This window comes from Mauremys mutica, chromosome 1 (genome assembly GCF_020497125.1).
Source record: "Mauremys mutica isolate MM-2020 ecotype Southern chromosome 1, ASM2049712v1, whole genome shotgun sequence".
NCBI lineage: Eukaryota > Metazoa > Chordata > Testudines > Geoemydidae > Mauremys > Mauremys mutica.
Window position 1 is genome coordinate 41,800,719 of NC_059072.1, and position 21,514 is coordinate 41,822,232.

Here is a 21,514-nt window from a genome sequence, read left to right on the forward strand (position 1 = left end):
GTCAGTAAAAGGCTCTGGCAGAGGGGAGGCAGCTGGGAAAGGCTTCAGCAGCTCCCCACTGCCAGAGATTTTCACTGCTGCATGGAAAGGCTCTGGGAGGAGGGAGGCAGCTGGCAGAGGCAGCCTTTCCTAGCTGCCTCTCCCCTGCCAGGACCTTTCCCCATGGAAGGGAAGTGCTCCAGAAGCAGGTAGCTGGCAGACCCATTCCCTGCTATCTCCCCCCGCAGGACCCTATCCCTGCAGTGGGGAAGGGATCCAGTGACCGGGAGCTGGCAGCCTTTCCCCCACTGCCTCCCCCCATCAGAGCCTTTCCCCACTGGGGGAGTCTCCTTCTGCTGAGGGGAAAGGGTCCTGCAGCAGGACACTACCCTCCAAAAAATAACAATGTAGATGAGGAAGCCGGGGCTGGGCGTGTGGAGAGCACACAGGATATGTACTCGGATACATACCCACACTCTTCAGGAGTGTCTCTGCTCTTCTTGCCTAAGCTGTGCACACTGCTATTTATAGCCATGCTGGGGGAGCTATGTGGGTATGTACTCCATATGCTGTTGAAAGAAGCATGCAGTGTAGACTTTCCCTTAGAGTGAAAGCAGTTCTATTCAGCGTGTAGGAACAGATTTAAAATAATCTTTTAAAAATTCAGCACCTCATTCTATCTTCTTTATTCCCCCACGTACGGCCCTTGCAGAAATTTGGAGATGCCCTAAAAAGTCAGTGTACTGTAAAATGTGTGGCTTATAAAAAGGGTGTATTATTTACATTTGAGGTATTTTTACCTGGAAACACTTTCATTAATACAGTAACCGTCAAATGACTAAAAACCTGTGTTTCCTCCCTAAGTAAAATTACACAAAGGGATGCACATATGTTCAAAAGCCCCAAATCTGCCTATGTTGAGCTGTATTCCCACCCACAAGGGCAATGGCTGTGCAGTAGATGCAGAGAACCAGGGTTCCACTGAATATCCTAGCCCCTAGTCCCTGGCTACATGGTCAGACATTCACTGAGTCTCCCCTTCCCCATGCCACTTGGCCACACACTCTGTGAATGTGCACATACAGATTCAGCAGTGGCAGCAGTGGTCCCTCCAAGCTGTTTTTTTTTAATGTAGACATTAGTCCACATAAAAGAATATTCACACAGAACAGCTGCTTCTCATCTCCTTCTCTTGCTCTTTGGCTACTCCGCTGTTTAGTTTGCAGCTAATGAGCCATGATGAGTTTCTGCACAAAGGACATTTGTGCTAAGTGTTGTGGGGAACATATCACAAAGCTCCAGTTTTCCTATGTATAGCCTCTTGCATTATCAAAGAATCATAGAATATCAGGGTTGGAAGGGTTCTCAGGGGGTCATCCAGTCCAACCACCTGCTCAAAGCAGGACCAATTCCCAACTAAATCACCTCAGCCAGGGCTTTGTCAAACCTGACCTTAAAAACCTCTAAGGAAGGAGATTCCACCACCTCCCTAGGTAACCCATTCCAGTGCTTCACCACCCTCCTAGTAAAAGAGTTTTTCCTAATATCCAACCTAAACTCCTCCACTGCAACTTGAGACCATTACTCCTTGTCCCGTCATCTGCTACCACTGAGAACAGTCTAGATCCATCCTCTTTGCAACCCCTTTTCAGGTAGCTGAAAGCAGCTATCAAATCCCCCCTCATTCTTCTCTTCTGCAGGCTAAACAATCCCAGTTTCCTCAGCCTCTCCTCATCTTAGCCTCTTTTCCATGAGATCTGGGTTGTTTTTCACTCTTCTGGACTAAGCAGTGGAGAAGAGCATATAGAACTAAGTGATCAGCATTAATATTTTTGAATTAGGGCCAGATTAGGGAGTTAGGCACCCAAATATCTTGTAAACTCTGGCCTGACGATGATCATATCCTCATTATGTTTGGGTGAAATTAGACATATTAACCTTGAATTAACTGCAAACCCTGAAGTTTAGGAAGGTTAGGAAAGAAGACCAAAAGAAATTCCATTTACTGGAAAAAGAGTCAAAACCAGCTACCTGCTTTAATGTTGAGGAAGGTTTGGGTGACAAGTTTTCTAGATGACCCAGTGCTAGGGAGCAATATGAGAGGAAGGGCATTCAGTTTGCCAGCTGGAAATGTTCTTCCACCCCATGTAATAGACCACAACTGAGGGCTTTCAGGTCCTTTCTCAGAAATCCTATTGACACTAGCTGCCCTTCAAAGGAAGAACTCCAGAGAGACACCCCACAGCTTCACATTCACCACAGTTTATTATTGCAAAAGTGATATAATAGGAAAAGAGAGTATGAGAGAAATGGAAGAGAAGCAAGTGTATCAAAATTGAAAAGGAGAAGAAAAAACCATCTCACAAAAAAGAAAAGGGATTATAAAACAGATTCTGGATTAACCAATGTACTAAGCAAATATTTCTCTATCCACAAAGTTCATGTTTTCCCTGACCTCAGATGTCTGGTATAAATGGAATAAGTTCACAATTATATTCCAGCCATAAGCAACCTACAAATCCAATCATCAAGTCCTGGGGTGTTGCCCTTGACAGAAATAGATGTGTATTGTGTATTTTAAAAATTGGGCCAAATGAATCCTTGCTGCAGCCTCTTTCTCCCCCACACACCAAAAATAAATAAATAATTATGATTCTGGCCAATTAGCCTCCTACAGGTACTACACAATTCCTGAAAGAAAAAGGCTCTGGGAAAATATCTGAGGAGATGACTTAGTGAACAGGGACTGAATTTCCTTCCCCCATAAAACCTATTTCCTTATAACTTTCTACTTTAAAAGAAAAAAAACCTCTTCTTCTTTCATTGTACTTTTGTCCCCCGTAGTCCAGTTTTCCCAAGCAGAGGAGGGGGAGGCCTGGGATTGTTATTTTGCAGTAAGTCGGCACAACTCATTGGACAGACAGTAAGGTAGTTTTATTATAGTTTATAGACTAAAGGTAGTTAGCTTGCTTACCGTTATCTCCAAACTATTTCCCAGTTCTGCCCACCCAGGTATTAAAAACCAAATTTATTCCTGTTTCCCATAAGGAACGGCATCCTCCACTACCAACGCAGCTGGGACTATTCTTTTACAGATCTATTAGTCAAGCCTCTTTTATATTAGACCCTATAAAGCATGCTCAGAGTAATTGCTTTAATCTTTCATTTTAGGTCATGAAATAAGTGCTCAGAATAAGGGATACGTTTTTGAATTACATTCATGCATTTAGTTTTTTAACCTTTTCCAGGCAACAATGCAGTTTATAGCAGCCAAAGCACCAAATAAAGGTAAAAATGCATTCAAGACATGTTGGAGGTGGAGCAGGTAGGTAGGTTTTCTCTGTCTGTATATGGCACTACTCCTGCTGATGGGGACAGAGGTGGGAAAGAGATGCATTTTGGCTTGGCTTTCAAAACTAGCTTTTGGAGATAAGTGCACTTTGAAGATAAGTGTTGCTATAAAAACACATTAGCTGTAAAGTTAAAATGAATTTGAAATTCACACAATGATTCAACGCCAGAGTGAGCTTTATGGTTGCTGTGAAGAAAGAGTGAAAAATGTAGGACCAAATTCAGCCTTTGTTGAAGCCAGTGTAACTCTACTGAAGTCAAAGGAGCTACACCAGGGATGAAATTAGCCCAGCTTTGAAACTATTTTGACCATAAATCTGCATATTTTAAACTTTTCTCTTTGATCTACGTGATGAATCTCTTGATGTCTGTTTGGCTGCCCCTGTGTTCATATGTGCATCTGCATTTGTGTACAGTCAGTGGGAGTTTGGTGCATATAGGGAGTGTTACTTAGACATCTAAAGATCTACTATACAGTTTGTAGGAGAACTTAGTCCTCTATATGATACATTCAAGCCCATAGCTCTATCTCACTGGGATTCTGTGCACTGGAGTCTCTTCTGCCTTCAGTGAACACAAGTATAAGCAGGGTCTGAATGGGCTCTCCCCTGCCCTCTACTGATGAACTGGGGGAAAAGACGACATGATCCAACTGTATTTCCATAGACATACCTACTTTGCCTAGATGATCAGCAGAGAGACCTTCTTTGCCAAAGTGATCAATTTTGTCTGTGCTGGGTTAAAATTCACCTTAGTCTTGGACTCAGGGGTAATTAAATGTTATTATCCTTACTGTACGACTAAAGAGAGGCAGAACTGTAATTAATAGTCCCTGAGGGTGTCACCATAACTGTAATCTCATTCACTGCACAGGGGGTAATAATGTAAAATCCAAGTGAAAGTTAGAGAGGGTGGAGACAGGTGTTCCTACCCAGTGGTCTGGAATTGTTTGAAGAATCATAGATACCATTTGAACCTCCCCCTCTTTCAATATAGAGCTGATCAGACTAACAGAACATCAGGAACTGTTAGGAAAAGGATAGATAATAAGACAGAAACTATCTTAATACCACTATATAGATCCATGGTAGAGCCACACCTAGAATACTGATTACAGTTTTGGTGACCCCATCTCAGAAAATAAAAAAGAAATTTGAATTGGAAAAAGCACAGAGAAGGGCAACAAAACTGATCAGTGGCATGGAACAGCTTCCATTGGAGGAGAGATTTAAAAGACTGGGAGTGTTCAGCCTGGAAAAGAGATGATTAAGAGGGGATATGATAGAGGTCTATAAAATCATGAATGGTATGAAGAAAGTAAATAAGGAAGGGTTATTTAGCCCTTCACATAACACATGAATCAGGGATCACCAAATGAAATTAAGAGGCAGCAGGTTTGAAACAAACATAAGGAAGTATTTCTTCACAAAACACACAATCAACCTGTGGAACTTGATGCCAGGGGATGTTGTGGAAGACAAATGTATAAACTGGGTTCACAAGAATTGAATACGTTCATGGATAATAGCTTCATCAATGGCAATTAGTCAAGATGGTCAGGGACGTAACCCTATATTGTGGGTGACCCTAAACCTGACTGCCAGAAGCTGTGACTGGACAAGAGGGGATGGATCACTCAGTAAATTGGATGGTCTCTTTTCACTCCCTCTGAAAATCTGGTGTGGGCCAGTCTCAGAAGACAGGATACTGGGCTAGATGGACCATTGGTCTGACCCAGTATGGCCATTCTTGTGTTCTTATGACTCAATTGAGAGTCTTTGTTTCTGCTCAGTGATCACTAGAGCTGAAATCACTAATGAGCAACTCTAGGGGGCTGAAGCTTTGACCTGGTGTGGGGACAGTGTTGTGAAAGACAACACAGAGGATATAGTAGCAGTGAGGTTGCCCATTACCTGTTGATATCACTGCGAGCTGAAATCACTAAGAACTGCACTGAGTGGTGCAATCTCAGAACAAAGCATCACCCCAGAGGCAGCGGTGTGTGAGCAGCAGCACAGGTGGCCATGACAGAGGCAAGCAGAGGCGAGGGATTGCTCAACTCCACTTCAGGGGTGGGAGGTGAACACATATGAATTCCAGGACTTTGCAGACTTTGGACAACCAACTGTGAGTGGGGTGCAGTGGAGGGGACGGGGAGTGGAGTTATCTCTCCCTTTTAATATAGGTTTGCTTTCATTATACACAGACTCAACGCTCATGAGTGGGGAAGTATTTAGGTAATAATAGGAGATATACCAATCTCCTAGAACTGGAAGGGACCTTGAAAGGTCATTTAGTCCAGCCCCCTGCCTTCACTAGCAGGACCAATTTTTTGCCCCAGCTCCCTAAGTGGCCTCCTCAAGGATTGAACTCACAACCCTGGGTTTAGCAGGCCAATGCTCAAACCACTGAGCTATCCCTCCCCAGCCCTCTCTGGGTGTCTATGCTGCATTTTAAAACCTGCAGCAGCAAGTCTGGGAGCCCAGGTCTACCAAGTCAGGATTGTGCAGCTCACACTACAGTGCTAAAAACAGCCATGTAGATGTTCAGGCTCGGGCTCTGAAGCCCACCTAATTACCCCAGCTTCAGAGCCTGAGCACCAGCCCTAGGCTGAACATCACTGCAGCTGTTTATGCACCGTCCTGCAAGCCTGAGTCTGTAGACCTAGGCTCTAAGGGTACGTCTACACTACGGGATTATTCCGAATTTACATAAACCGGTTTAACAAAACAGATTTTATAAAATCGAGTGTGCGCGGCCACACTAAACACATTAAATCGGTGGTGTGTGTCCACGGTCCGAGGCTAGCGTCGATTTCTGGAGCATTGCACTGTGGGTAGCTATTCCGTAGCTATCCCATAGTTCCCGCAGCCTCCCCCGCCCCTTTGAATTTCCGGGTTGAGATCCCAGTGCCTGATGCGGCAAAAATCATTGTCGCGGGTGGTTCTGGGTAAATGTCGTCAGTCACTCCTTCCGCTGGGAAAGCAACGGCAGACAAGCATTTCATGCCTTTTTTCCCTGGATTGCCCTGGAAGATGCCATAGCATGGCAATCATGGAGCCTGTTTCGCCTTTTGTGACTGTCACCGTATGTGTACTAGATGCCGCTCACAGAGGCGATTCAGCAGCGCTACACAGCAGCATGCTTTTGCTTTTGCATGATAGCAGAGATGGTTATCAGCCATATTGTACCATCTACCATACCATAAATTGGTAATAAGATGGTAATAAGATGGGCATGGTTACCTGTCCTTTTGCACTGCACCATTTGGTGCTGTCATAAGTGCCCCTGGCCGAGCAGCCAGGGGCGCAAAAGCAAAAATTGGGAATGACTCCCTGAGTCAATCCCTCCTTTTTGGTATCTAAAGATAGAATCAGTCCTGCCTAGAATATGGGCAAGTGTACTAGAGAACCACTGTATCAGAGAACCAGAGAGCACAGCTGCTCTGTGTCAGATCCTGCAGAAATTATGAGCTGTATTCTATTCACAGGGGGTGCTCCTGCAACAACCCCACCTGTTGATTCCATTCTTCCCTCAGCCTTCCTGGGCTACCGTAGCATTGTCCCCCCACTTGTGTGATGAAGTAATAAAGAATGCAGGAATAAGACACAGTGACTTCTTAGTGAGATATGAGTGGAAGGCAGCCTCCAGCTGCTATGATAGTCCAGACAGGACAGTAAGGAGTGTGTAGGAGAGGAGCCCAGCATCCCTCTGCTAGTTCAGGGGCAATTGAATCTTTTCTTTACACATGAAGGGTGGGGGCTGATGGAGCTCAGCCCCCTGTTGCTATGATGACGATGGTTATCAGCCATACTGTACCATCTACCAGGAAAAATTAGGACCAGGCGCCCTTGATCGACCTAACAGATGCTAGTCAGCATGGTTACCAGTCCTTTTGCACTGCCCCATGTGCCAATAGGCTGATGATGAGGACGGATACCAGTCATTTTGTACCATCAGCCATCCATAGCGTGGGGGAGCAAGGATGTTGGTGTTGAGTGCTGCACCATCGCGTCTATCTGCAGCATTCAGTAAAGATAGGGTGACATGTAAAAGAGTCAAGAGAGGATTGTTTTCCCTTTCACTTCTGGGGGGTGGGTGGGGGGGTGCGTAAATTGCCTAGCTATGCCCTGACCCACCGCGGACACTGTTTTTGACCCTAGAAGCATTTGGAGCTCAGCCAAGAATGCAAATGCTTTTCAGAGACTGCAGGAACTGTGGGATAGCTTGAGTCCTCCAGTCCATGAGCGTCCATTTGATTCTTTGGCTTTCCGTTACGCTTGTCACGCAGCAGTGCGCTGAGTCCCTGCTATGGCATCTGTTGGGAGATATTTAAAAAATGATTTTGAATTTCGTCTTCTGTAACGGAGTGCTGATAGAACAGATTTGCCTGCCCTTACAGCGATCACGTCCGCATCGTCCATGCGGGAGCTCTTTCTTTCTTTTGATTTTTAACTGCATCACCACCCGTGCTGATCGGAGCTCCACGCTGGGCAAACAGGAAATATTCAAAAGTTCGCGGGGCTTTTCCTGTCTACCTGGCCACTGCATCCGAGTTCAGATTGCTGTCCAGAGCAGTCAGTGGTGCACTGTGGGATACCGCCCGGAGGCCAATACCATCGATCTGCGACCACACTAACCCCAATCTGATATGGTAATACCGATAATAGCGCTACTCCTCTCGTTAGGGAGGAGTACAGAAACCGGTTTAAAGAGCCCTTTATACCGATATAAAGGGCCTCTTAGTGTGGACGGGTGTGGCGTTAAATCGGTTTTATGCTCCTAAAACCAGTTTAAACGCGTAGTGTAGACCAGGCTTAAGTATCGTGGCCACAGATTTTAAACACAGTGTAGACATACCCATAGGGGCACCCAGGTGTTTAGTTTTCCCGAATTTCTTTGTGGGGGTTTGAGCCAATTCTGTTTGGTAATGTTAAGAGGAATCCCTAGATAATGAACATGGTGGTTGTTACTGCTGACAGCACATGGCAGAAGGGTTGCATGAGAAACACTCGTTAGTCACAAATACAGGAGTGAAAGTCTCCTAATTCTTCTATACACTTCTTTTATAAATTACATTTACAATTCTTCTATAAATTGTAAGAATACATCATTTTATAATACCACTTTCTATTTCAGGGGTTACAGCAGGCATTCGGGTATTATGGCGATGGGTAATATGTAAGAATATAGCTAGGTAGAGATATTCAGTGTAATTAAGTGCATTGGTTTCTTCATTGTTTGAAGTAACTCTTTTCACTGCTCTGCCTTAATATTAATAAACTTAGTGTTCATCCGTACAACATTATAGGAAAAATCAAGATATGTACATGAATGATTGAATAATCATGTGATCTTATCATCACATTGTCTTTCTGGTTCCTTTCTTGCTTGTTTAAGAACTTCATTTGTTGTTTGACATTAGATATAGCCTCTATGCTCCTCAGCAAAAAGACCAGGAATGAAATCCTGGCAGTACTGAAGTCAATCAGAGCTTTGCCACTGATTTCAATGGGGCAGTGTAGACGAGCCGACTCACCCCTGCGGCACCTCCTGCTGGTGACTCCTGGGAATTAGCTCATTCCAGCTCTGGAGCATCCTCTGCAGGCTGGTGATCTGCCTGTCCTCTGGCCTCTGTGTCCCTCCCTGGGCCCGGTGCCCTTATACATGGGGTGCTGCCCCCTGCAACCACCAGTACCTGTTGGCCCAATACTAGGCTGCAGCCTGGGGCTTTCCAGGCTGGAGCTCCCCAGCCCTGCTTCACTCAGGTACTCTATGTTCAGCTCCCTGCAGCCAGGCCCTTCTCCCTCTACAGGCAGAGGAAGACTCTCATCTGCCCCTGGCTTCTCTGCCTTTATAGGGCCAGCTGAGTCTGTTTGGGGTTTGGCCCCAGCTGCAGCCACTTTCCCCAATCAGCCCAGCCTAAAAGCTGCTTTCTCCAGCCACAGCCCCCTCCTAGGACTGTTTGTAGCCCTTCAGGGCAGGATCAGTGATGAGCTGCCAAAATATTAACAACCGGTTCCCTCCTCCCCCCCCCCGGGGGGTGGGTCGTGCCCCATCCAACCCCTCATGTTCCTTGACACACACACCCCCGGGACCCCTGACCCATCCCCCCCTTCCCTGTCCCCTGACTGCCCCTTGCCGCCCCACTCAACCCCTCCTCTCATTCTCGATGGCCTCCCAGGACCCCTACCCCATACAGGCTCTATCCAACATGCCCTCCCTGCTCCCCTTACCTTGCTGCCTGGAGATGGGGGCCCAGCTGGGCTGGGGCTGGGGCCCGGATGCCGGGGCAGGAGCCGAGCCCCCGCTGCGCCCCGCCGCCCCGCCCAGACCCTGGACCAGCAGGAGCCCCCGCCGTGCCCCGCCGCGCTGCCCGGACCGGCAGGAGGCCCTGCCCCGCCCTGCCGCGTGCCGCCCGGACCCCGGACCGGCAGGAGGCCCTGCCCCGCCCCGCCGCGCCGCCCGGACCCTGGACCGGCAGGAGGCCCCGCCGCGCCGCCCGGACCCGGACCGGCAGGAGGCCCCGCCGCGCACTGCCCGGACCCCGGACCGGCGGCAGGAGCCCCCGCCGCGCGCAGCCTGGACCCCGGACCGGCGGCAGGAGCCCCCGCCGCGCGCCGGCCGGACCCCGGGGTGGCAGGAGCCCCTGCTGCGGATCCCGGGGCAGGAGCCAAGCCAGGCCGCGCCACGGAGCCGCACTTCCCCTCCCCAGCTTACCTGCCTGCCTGCCTGCCTGCCTGCTGCTTGTTCAGGCTTCCCGCGAACATCTGATTCGCGGAAAGCAGGGCAGGGGGAGGAGAAAGGGGGCGGAGGAGGAGAGCTTGGGCCAGAGCTTTTGTTAAATTTTGCAGCCCTTATAGAACTGGTTGTCCTGGAACAACCGGTTCTAAAATGGCTGCTAAATTTAACAACCGGATCGCGCGAACCGGTGCGAACCGGCAAAAGCTCACCACTGGGCAGGATCAGGGGACCACCCTGCTACAGGCAGGGATTTCACCCCGTGTCTTTACTTGTTCTATGGGCTACATGCTCAAAAATACTAAATCATCATATTTTTACACTGATCACCATCAGTATATTTAGTGGCTGCTGAATAAGCATAAAGGAAGGCACAGTTTCAGACCTCAGGAAGTCACACTAACTAGCTAAACTAGGCAGTGTAAATACAGTTTAAATACATGAATCGTAATGATGAGCACCTTGACTTGGGGCAGACAATTTTGAGGGATCACAAATGAAAGATTTAGAGGAAGAAATGGGTTTATGATGAGGAGAGGGGTATAATCTAGCTCAGCAGAGAAGGAGAAGTCTAAGTATAAGGGGTCACACAGGAAAAGCCTTTAAGACAACCACAAGGAAAGATACAGTGGGGATGGTAAAGCAGAGGATTGAAAAGTGGAGATAGCAGGAGGGGAAGTAGTGAATGTGGCTATTCTTATAAGTGCATTACCTCAGTTTCATCTATCCAAATTTAGAAAAGGCATTCATCATCTTTAATTAATTGCTTAAACTCCATGGCTGAGATGACAGGAATCACATTTGGTAAGCATAGCTGTACTATTTTAACCACAAATCAAAAAAGCGTCTTGGAGGTGAGGTCTGTCGATCAAAGGTAGATTGCACTTGCTTTGACACTTTGTTCAAAATTAAATCAATACTCACACGATCAGGATGCTGACACTTGTCTTTGCTTCAACTGTTATACAGAAAACCTATCTAATAAGATCAAGAGGCCAGAATCAGAGGGTCCGGTACTGCAAAAAGTCAATAGAACTACTCATGTAGGTAAGGGCTTCAGGATCAACCAGAGTATTGGGATAAGCCAAGATGAAAAAAAACCAAACAAGCCTGAATATTCTCCCCTCAAATAAATAAAAACGCACTTTTATAAAAGTTCTGTAAACCTTAAAATTATGTGCATGTGCCTGCACATCCTGGTTGGGGTGGATTCCTGCAGTATATCTGACCCAAACAGGAATGTATTGAGAAGAAACACAGGGTCACGATTAAATAACTGGAATGGAATTCAAGTTAGCTGAGTTCTTTTCCTGTCTCTGCCACTAACTTCCTGTGTAACTTGTGGTAAATCCCATCATCTCTGTGCCTCAGTTCTCTATTTGTAAAAGATAATCCCACCCTACCACTCAAGGGAGTTTCAAAGATAAATTTATAAATGTATAAGTTGTGCACAGATATACTTCACATGGGTTGGGGGCTCTCCTTCTTCAAGACAATTGTCCATCTTGCTTTAACCTGGTTATTGGTTTTACCAGAAAGACCAGTCTCCATCACTGAAAATCACATGGCTCAGCATTAACATGCAGTTCTGTAACTTAATGTTCAAAAATCTCACTTGGTAGCTTATTTCTTATAAAAAAATGTACCTCTCTTAAATCACATTCCTCAGGGGCTCGCAGTAATTTGAATTGTTTAAACAATTTTGTCCGTCATTTGGCAGTTCCTTTCATGCCCCCGCTGGAATGTATTGTAGATCTCCAATGTGTCTGTGGCCTCCACAAATAGGAGTGTGAAGGATTTCAACCTTGCCAATTTCTCTGCAATACCACCTGCTTCCATAAGTATACAGAAACTCTGCAACTACCTCCTCCAATTTTCTTGCAGGTTGCCTTCCAGACTTTGGGGTTCGTTTGGGACTGATAAAAGTCCCATGTTTTACTTCTTTGTCCTAGTCCAACTACAAAAGATTACAGAAGGTTAAGAAAAGTGTCAAATGCCAGGGGCAGAATCCTCAGATTTCAGAATATGTTGAAGAATCTACATTTTTGGATTTCATGATTTCTGACATACTTTTTATTGACTATTACTGATACCCTTAAATTATGAAAACAATATATATTCCAGATTTAATACCTAACCTCGAAGAATTAATGGAATTGTCAGCCAAGTGCTGCAAGAAGTGAAAGAGAAGCATAAAATACTTGAGGAAAAAAATAAATACCTTTTTCATAGAAGACTTATCAAGCATCATTTGTCTTAATCCGAAACAGCCTTAACCGTGAACATTTTCACATAATATAAACTGCTGTCACACAATAAATTATATGGACGTCTACATATAGATCTAAGTTTAACAATTGTATATTTCTTTTTTGTAGAGTAATTTGTTACATTTCTGCCTTGCTTTGGAAAAATTGCACATTCTGATAATAAGAAAACACAGGTCAAAGCTGCATCGATGGCATAAGCAACACAAACTGAAGAAAAGGCACAGAAAGTACAATGTAGGCTTCTCATTACTCACACATGCATTCATCTGCAATAGTGATATGAGTTCACTTCCAAGGCAGCAGATGGCATTGACGCACATCAAATCTATTGAAAAGAATGGAGTTACTGCCTGAGACACCAAGTAATGTGCTATATCACACAAATAGATTATGTATGTGGCCATGTTTTTAGTCTACATTAATTATTTCTGTTAAAGCTATTTCTAAATATTATAGTTGCATAAAAGTTAGACAAGCTTATGGCCAAAAATATGCTGCCATCAGAACTAATGAAACTAAACTATGTTTTATCATTATAGCAGAAACTTAATGCAGTTTTACTAATATTGATATTAAAAAACTTCCATAGGAAAGATGCTTTTGAGTTTAAAATCATTACAGAGCTGCTTTTTTTTTCATGAACGGTTAGCAGTTGTAGTTGTGTCTCTTTAAATATCCAGCAGTTTCAAAGTTCCATGCAGACTTTTCACATAACAGCCAGGCTTTTAAATCCTGAGAGGCAGGAACTACACCATCCATGACTGTTGTAGCTTGAAATGCTTGTTTTCACAGGAAAATTCATGTTTGTAGTGACATGTTTTCCTCAGCAATCTTTAAAGCTTAAAAAACTCACCACTGGGTAAGGATAAGGATAAGTAACAAGTTGCTATTAGGAGAGTGACTGTGCAAATGAAATGATATGTTAGTGTTGCAGTGTCTATGCTAATTCTTGTGTTAAATTTCTGATCCTAACCAAGAGTTAGTCTGGACTAAGAAAATAGCTCAGTTTGGAAAACCTGTCAGTTCTTTACCTAGTTTGGAAAGGACCAATGTGAACTAAAAATTCCAGAAGCATAAGCAGACTCAGAATGAACTTGTTAAAAGAACTGCTCTGCTTTGTCTCCTGACAAACCTCATCTCTGGGTGCTTACTAAATATGACAGAGTCCCATGTTTATGTATTGTGTTGAGGGGTACAAATGCTTTTTCAATTGTTCTGGACACTTTAAAAGCTTGATTTTCATTGTTACCTAAGTAACAGGAGGGGACTGAAGAATTCTTCCTTCTTCTAGATGGACTAGATCCAGATCAACTAGGGTGCCAATCCGAAAGCACTTAAGCACATCTCTAATTTTAAGCCCATGAGTAGTTCCACCAAAGCCAACGGAGTTATGCCAATATAAACTCAGAGGAGAATCTGACCAATAATGTTAAGGTGAAATCTGAATACTATATAGAATAATATAATGCAACAGTGTAACCGTTTCAAAGGTGTATTTTTTCTTATCTGTTAAACAGCAAAACACAGACAAAACTATTTGTCAAGGTTATGTCAACATCCAGGATATTAGATCCTACACCACATATAACACTCCTGTCATAGTTTTCATAGTTATTCTGATGGCATTACTCCTGGATAGCTTTTTATTACATTCCATTTCTCCGATTAGTAGTGGATCCAACCACAGGCTTTATTATTTCAGTTACATTGTATTATAGTGTGTGTGTGGGCGGGGGGTGGGGGTAACATTCAGGATAGAGAAAAGATTTGTTAAATGCTATTAAGAAAATATTGTGAGATGGGTTTGGTCATAGAGACTCCCTTCAAGACTGTCACTCAATGAGCTGGGATATCACTGAGAACAACCCTCCTGTCAGAACAGGGCACCTCCACTCCTGTCTTGCTGAGTTAGACACTCCAGTCAGCTCCAGCAAAGATCCAGAGGTTGGGCCATGCTCCTCTGCAGTTCACTGAAACTGAGATTCACTCAGCCCAGCAGCTTATCAGTTAACAGGGACTTTCCCAGAGCCCAGTGTTCAGCCTTTCTGGGAGCCTGAACACCAAATAAATCCGTTTTACACTGTATAAAGCTTATACAGGGTACATTCATAAACTGTCTGCCTTCTATAACACTGATAGAGAGATATGCACAGCTGTTTGCTCCCCCAGGTATTAATCATTTACTCTGGGTTTATTAATGAACAAAAGTGATTTTATTAAGTATAAAAAGTAGGATTTATGTGCTTTCAAGTAATGACAAAGTAAGTCATCAAGCAAAATAAAGCAAAAATATGCAAATCTAAGCCTAATACATTAAGAAACTGATTACAGGTCATATCTCACCCTCAGAGAAGTTCCAATAAGCTTCTTTCACAGACTAGACTCCTTCCTAGTCTGGGCCCTGGTACAGTCCTTGTTAGTTCCAGCAGACATCTCAGGTGGTAAGCAGGGGTTTTCTCATGACTAGCAGCCCCCTTTGTCCTGCTCCACCTCTTTTTATAGCTTTGGCACAAGGCAGGAATCTTTGTCTGTGCTTGTTCCCACCCCCACCTCATCAATGGAAAAGTACAAGGATTAAGATGGATTCCAGTATCATGTGGCATGGTCACATGTCACTGTAAGACCCCCCCCAGCCTCCATTCTTCCTGGGTTGGCCCACACATACACAGGAAGGTTTGCAGGTAAATAAACCATTTACAACCAATTGTCCTAGTTAATGGGAGCCATCAAGATTCTAAACCACCATTAATGGCCCACACTTTGCATAATTACAATAGAACCTCAGAGTTATACTTCATATTTTAGCTTCAGATACAAGAATGATACATGCATATGAATAGGAGGAATATGACACCAAGCTGGAAGGTGTTGCAAGGATTTTGAATTCTAGAGTTAGAATTCAAAAAGACATTGATAAATTGGAGAATTGGTCTGAAATCAACAAGATGACATTTGATTATGACAAGTGTGAAGTACTTCATTTGTCAAGGAAAAATCAAATACACTATGGGGAATACCTGGTTGGGCAGTAGTATTGCAGAAAAGGATTTGGGAGTTATAGTGGATCACATATTGAATATGATCCAATAACACGATGTAGCTGCAAAAAAGACTAATATCATTTTGGGATGTATGTCATTGTGCATAAGATATGAGGGGTAATTGTTTAACTCTACCTGGCACTAGCAAGGTCTCAGATGGAGTACTGTGCCTCGTTTTGGGTGCCACACTTTAAGAAAGATGTGGGCAAATTGGAGAGAGGGCAACACAAATGTTAAAAGGTTTAGAAAACCTGACATAGGAGAAAGGTTTTTAAAATGGACATGTTTAGTCATGCGAAGAGAAGACTGGGTGGAAGGGGAACCTGATAACATTCTTCAAATATGTTAAGGGCTGTTATAAAGAGGATGATGATCAATTGTAGGGTAGGACAAGAAATAATCAACCTAATCTGAAGCAAGGAAGGTTTAGGTTAGATATTAGGAAAAACTTTCTAACTATAATGGTAATTAAGTACTGGAATAGGTTACCATGGGAGTTTGTGAAATCTCTGTCATTGAATGTTTTTTAAGAACAGGTTAGAAAAACACCTGTCAGGGATGGTCTAGTAAGTTCTTCCTCAGTGTGATGGAATGAACTAGATGAATTCTCAAGGTCCTTTCCAGCCCTACATTTCTAGGATTTCTATTACTATTGCTTCTACTAGCAAGGGTTGAATGGACATGTTGACTGATGTACCCTTTCAGAGGTGATACTTCCACATCATGGTTTGAGCACATTGGTGGGTGAGCACAGAAAAGCTGGCACTGCTGCTGCTCATCCAGTACCTGGATAATGGATAAGAAGACACTTTCACTTTCCATTAGTAGCAGACTGGCACTTTTCACCAGAACTAAATTCACTTACAATTTTATTTTCAATAGCTGGAACATAAAGAGATATGAAAAGTAGATTTAACAAGTATATTTTTATCTTGAAGTTACTCAAATCTTCCTAAAATGCTTTAGGAATGAGATAAAAGTTTTGGATTCCAATATCTCTGTAATGACATTTTTAATAAGTTGCAACTTTTGTGTATCTCAAATAAAATGTTCATATTAAATGTTACAGTTTAGCCCTAAAATGGGCCAGGCATGCAACACAGATGAAAATTAATCTGCAATCCTCCACATTATTTAGTTTCTAGCGTCAGCTAAAAATATATATGGAACTATGTATTACATTTTCCTCATCTCAGATACCACATTCAACTTACATTGCTTTTTGTTGGCAATCAATGCACTTAAAGCAGGTGGAAAATAAGTTCCACATCTGAGCACCATTCATATAATACAGTTGTGACTAGACACAGCAATGTTTATTTTAATCCAACAAGAGTTCAGAAACTCCATTGCTGAATAGACATTTCGCTCACATCTTATAATCAGTTTGTATTTTGGGAAAAGCAGCCAAGCGAACAAGCATGGTTTAAAGGAAAATGCCCCTTTTAAAAAACAGAAGCAATATACTGTAGATTGATAAATATATTTGTAAAAACAAAAGTTCATGATCTAGGGCTGCATTCTGGTTGTTTTGCAGCATTCTACTGGCACAAAGTGCTCCCAGTAATGAATGTCTATTTCTCTTATTTGTCCTGCATGTGCTTCCATTGCTGGACAGACCCCATTTACTCTGTATTCTCCCTTGTCACACCAAGAAGCCTTGTTTATTTGTAACAGGGAAAGCTGGCCTTTTTAGGCAAGGCTATGGACCCAGCACAAGGGAATTTTGGCAGTGGTAATTCATAGGTCTGAGGAGAGTTAGTGGCAAAGCACAGGGTACTGGAAAAAAATAGCCCGTCTCACAGAACAGGAGGAAAATGGGAAAGGAGGAAGACTTGCTCTGAGTCAATATGCTATGAGGTTGTCTAGGAAAGGGGCAGTGGCTCTGTCTCTTTCCAGTCCAAGGCCCTGGGAAAACCAAGAAGAGCCTTTTGAAGAAGCTGGTGAAAAGGTCCAACAAAGGGCCTAAAAAACAGCCAGAGGGCTAGATAAGGTAAGGGGTGTTGCTTGGCTGAGAGAAGAATTGAAAGATTGTGGTAGAGCATAGGAACTAGCCTCACTGGGAAGAGAGTCAGGAAGAGTTTTGGTCAGGCCTTATGCCCACTTCACTGTTGATGTTTCACAGAAGAGGGAGAGTATGGGCTCTGAGGGGTCTGCAGAGATGTTCTGTTATACCCCAGAGATAGCTGAAGTTCAATAAAAACCCACTCAGTGATTGTGATGCAGGGTGAGAGACTGAATGAAGGTTTGGACATTGATTTGGAATTTCAGTTTGGCTAGACAAATAAACTACCCATCAAATGAAGGGAAACTGAGGCAGTGATCATATCCAAAGGGAGAGGGTGATATCTGGTGTTTCTCTTTTCGTTGTGGTAAGTTTTCCTTTTCTGCATCCTGCACAATGCTTCCTGACGTGTCTGTTTGTATACCCTTCCCCCATCTCTCACACACACACACATTTGGCAAGGGGAACCACATAAGGGGCAGGAAAGTCCATAAACCTTATGTCCATAAGTCTTTTCTGAGACATCCAGTAGATTTTTCTCTTGGGAGCAATGAGTTCTGAGGTCCCCTCCCTCACCTCTGGAATAAGCAGTGGGGTTTAGTCCCCAACACGTGTGGATCCCTTGAGATCCATGAAGCTGTCTGGGGATACACCAAGGGCCAAGTCTCTCCTCACAAAGGCCCTGTGCCTCCATACCCCTTACAAGGCCCCACAGCAATCCTTGTCAGCAGAGCTACAGTGGAACCATAATGACAGGGCATTGTGAGCAGATTTCCCCTGAACATCTTCTGAACAGGGTTATTCCGCAATACTGAAAAGAGGAATGCCAAAATTTCATACTTTGCTCAGTTGAGAGTGTGACGTTACACCCCATATTCTTCATAGAAATATGGTTATGATATGAATATGTCATAACTAAGATATACTTTATGCAAGATGGCTCATGTAAGGTATTGTTGGATAGGTTATAAGTTACTGAATGTAAGTATCCAATTTGTATGCATGTATCATTTCTGTATCTAAAGTTAGAAATATGAATTATATAACAATTACAACTGTGTGTGTATTTGGGAGACACCCAACAGACAACATGCCATCAGCCTTGATGGGCTGTTAGGAAGAAACAACAAGACTGTGAAGTTACTAATCTCTCTCCTGCCTGAGAGTCGTCCTGGAACATAGCTGTGATACTACTTGGTCAGGTGGTCCTGTCACCTGGTACTAAACACTATCTTGGACTTCTAGTAATTTTCCACTAGCAGGAGGGGGAGGTCAAGTTTGGGAAACAAAAGATTCCTGCCTTCTGTCACTAGTATTTAAGGCTGGGGAGGAAGGCAAATAGGACTCTTCTCCATTGCCTACTCATGAAGAAAGACTGCTGAAAGTACCTGAAAGGACAAAGGAACTAACCTGAGAGGAAAAGCAGGGGTGAGTCCAGACTGAGACAGGGGTCTAGTCTGGAAGAAGTTCCTTAAACTTCACAGGCCCCAAAACTCCAAGATAGTCACACATCCCTGTGACAGAGCGGCCCTGGCCCATTAAGGCATCAGGCCAGCTAGCCCCGTTCCATTAGCCTCATCCTGCCACGCCTGGGCAGGGTAGAGGACTTAAAAGGAAGACAAGCCCGGCAATAGGAGGGTGAGTGGGGAAGGATGTGGACTGACTGTTTTTCCCTGAGGCTTTGAGCTCTTTGTAGATGGCTGGCTGAAGACGAGACCCAGTAGAAAGAAGGGAGTTTTTCCACCGGAAGACCAGAGGGAAAACAGGTCTAGTGGTTAGGCCTCTTTTGGCAAGGAATATGAGTGAGCCTAAAGTAAGTAGTAAGTGAATGTAAGGCCTGTGGACATTGGTATCTTGGGTGGGGTGGAACTAAATGTGACTTAGCTGAAGGGTTAAGGCACTGCAGCGACCTGAAAGGCATTGGTGGATGGCTGGAGTTGTGGAAGACCAAGGGAAGCTGAAGCAAAGATGCTACAATGCCCCACTATGCTGTGAAGGAGGTGCTCTGAACAATGAGTTTTGTAACAGTCTCTAATTAGAACTTTTATGCAAATGTGTTTTAGGATATTTAACTAGCCATATCCTATAATGCAAGAGTAGTTTCCACTAATATGTAAACATATTTTGCAGCTGTTTCCATTATATACTGATTTTACAATAATCAAAGAACAGCAAATTTTGTATCTGTCATTATTACACAGCTTGCAAGGATCTCAGTGTAGTAAAAGCTAAAGCTGTTGCTAGTGCCCACTGACAATTAAAAAGAAATATGTTGACAAGACTCGTGTCAGGTATGTTAAGAACTTCTCCTGGCTCATAACTCCCCTTAAAGAATTCAGTCTTTGTTGCGCATGATAGGATTTTTCAGCCCCAGAGCTGACTCTAACTACCCTCCAAGAAACAACACTGGAAAAGTGCTATTTCAACATTGCCTTTTTAGTGGACTTCCTGACTTGAAAAAAATAAATGTATTGTTTTGTTTTCTATCTTAATGAAAGAAAAGCTGTGTTTTGATAAGTGCACAAATTCAAGTAACATTTAAGCAAGGAGTGAAATGTAATAACTTGTGGCATATGCTGGAGTTTCCACATGGGCTGAAATCAAACTTAAATGAAGTCACTAGCATACACATTTGAAGAGGTTGAAATGAATATGTTCTTTCTTTATTAAACCTCACTAATATTTCTCCAATATTTATATACACTATACTAAAATTGTGCACTCTATCATGGTTATAGGAACCAGAGCTATATTGGATGGGAAGCAGAGTAGGTGCTCTGGGCTGGTAGAGATAGTAGGAGATATTAAACTTATAGGAGCAGGTATGGGCCAAAATGTCAGCCCTAAACTAGTTATGTCCCTAAGTCGATATTTAGGGACATAAATAAGTGACCTGACTTTTTTTAAGAGGTTATGGATGTCGATAGCTCTTTTTGTGTTTATGCTATACTGCGGGTGCAAAGCACACCTGAAAAATCAGGCCTTTATTTAAACAGAGATTTAGAGGCCTAACTTTAAGTATCCAGGTTTAGGAAGGTTTGCTTTAATGCCTCTGAGGAGAAAGGGGGCCAGCAATAGTTACTACATTAATGTGGAATGGCCTCTCTTCAGCACTGTCCCACAGCTGTAAGTGGGTACATTGGTGGGATGGAGCGATAGCCACACTTTTATTGTTATTTATATTGTGACAGCACCTAGAAGCTTCAGTCATGGACCAGGACCCCTTTGTGCTAGATGCAGTCCAAGCACGGAACAAAAAAGACAATCCCTGCCCCAAAGAGCTTGCAACCTAAGTATAAGACTAAATATAAATGGGGGAACACTAGGAAAAAATGAGACCACACTGGCAAGCATGACAGGCAATGGTATCAGCACATCAGTGCTCCCTCTACCAACTATGCTTGCCCCTCTTAGGCCATCTTCCCCCTTTTGTGCTTTGGGAGTGAAATTCCTCCCTGCTCAGCAGGCCAGCCCATAGTCTAGTGCAGGGATTCTCACAACAAAATTTTTGGTGGCCTCAAAGTGCAGCCACCAACTCTTCCTGGTGGCCGCGCTGACAATTTTTTCCTAAAATAATTAACTTTAGGAAAAATAAATAAATGTGCACATACATCATGTCCAAATCATTGTAATTTATTGAATCTTTTTGCAGACTCAATAATAAAAATAATATAGTTGTCTCTATTCTTTACTGTCCCTAGACAGAACAGAAACACAAATAAGGTGCTCTGCAGGTTCTTGTGTTTGTTTGTCTTTGTTCTTTCTTTTGCTTTTTTGTTTGCTTTTTTTAAAAAGACTTGGTAGCTAGTAAGTCTGCTGCTGTGAAAAGTGATATTCACAAACACAAATATCACTTTTCACAGCACCAGACTTACTAAGTCTGGCAAGTCGGGGGACAAATTAAGCCTTGGATGGGGAGGTCGGTAGGGGGTAAGTGGGGAGGCGGGGGGGAAAACATGATGGGCTGGTGGAGGCAGCGGGGACCAGGGGCAAGGGGAGGTGAGCCCCGCAGCTGGGGGTTGGAGCCCCCCCATGGCCAGAACCTGCTGCCCGCCACCCCAGGGCTGGAGCCTAACCCTACCATCCCCAGGAAAGGGGGGAACTCACTAGCTGCCTGCTCTTCCAGC

At 43.8% G+C, this 21,514-nt stretch overlaps 1 long non-coding RNA gene across 1 annotated transcript in view; it reads left to right on the plus strand.

The window, feature by feature from the left end:
* The first annotated feature begins 13,075 nt into the window (after positions 1 to 13,075).
* The window catches only part of LOC123361945, a 34,666-nt gene continuing 26,227 nt past the window's right edge, over positions 13,076 to 21,514 (plus strand). The window contains exon 1 of the long non-coding RNA XR_006576287.1: positions 13,076 to 13,200. This is a non-coding gene — a long non-coding RNA (uncharacterized LOC123361945). The remainder of the gene's footprint in view (positions 13,201 to 21,514) is intronic.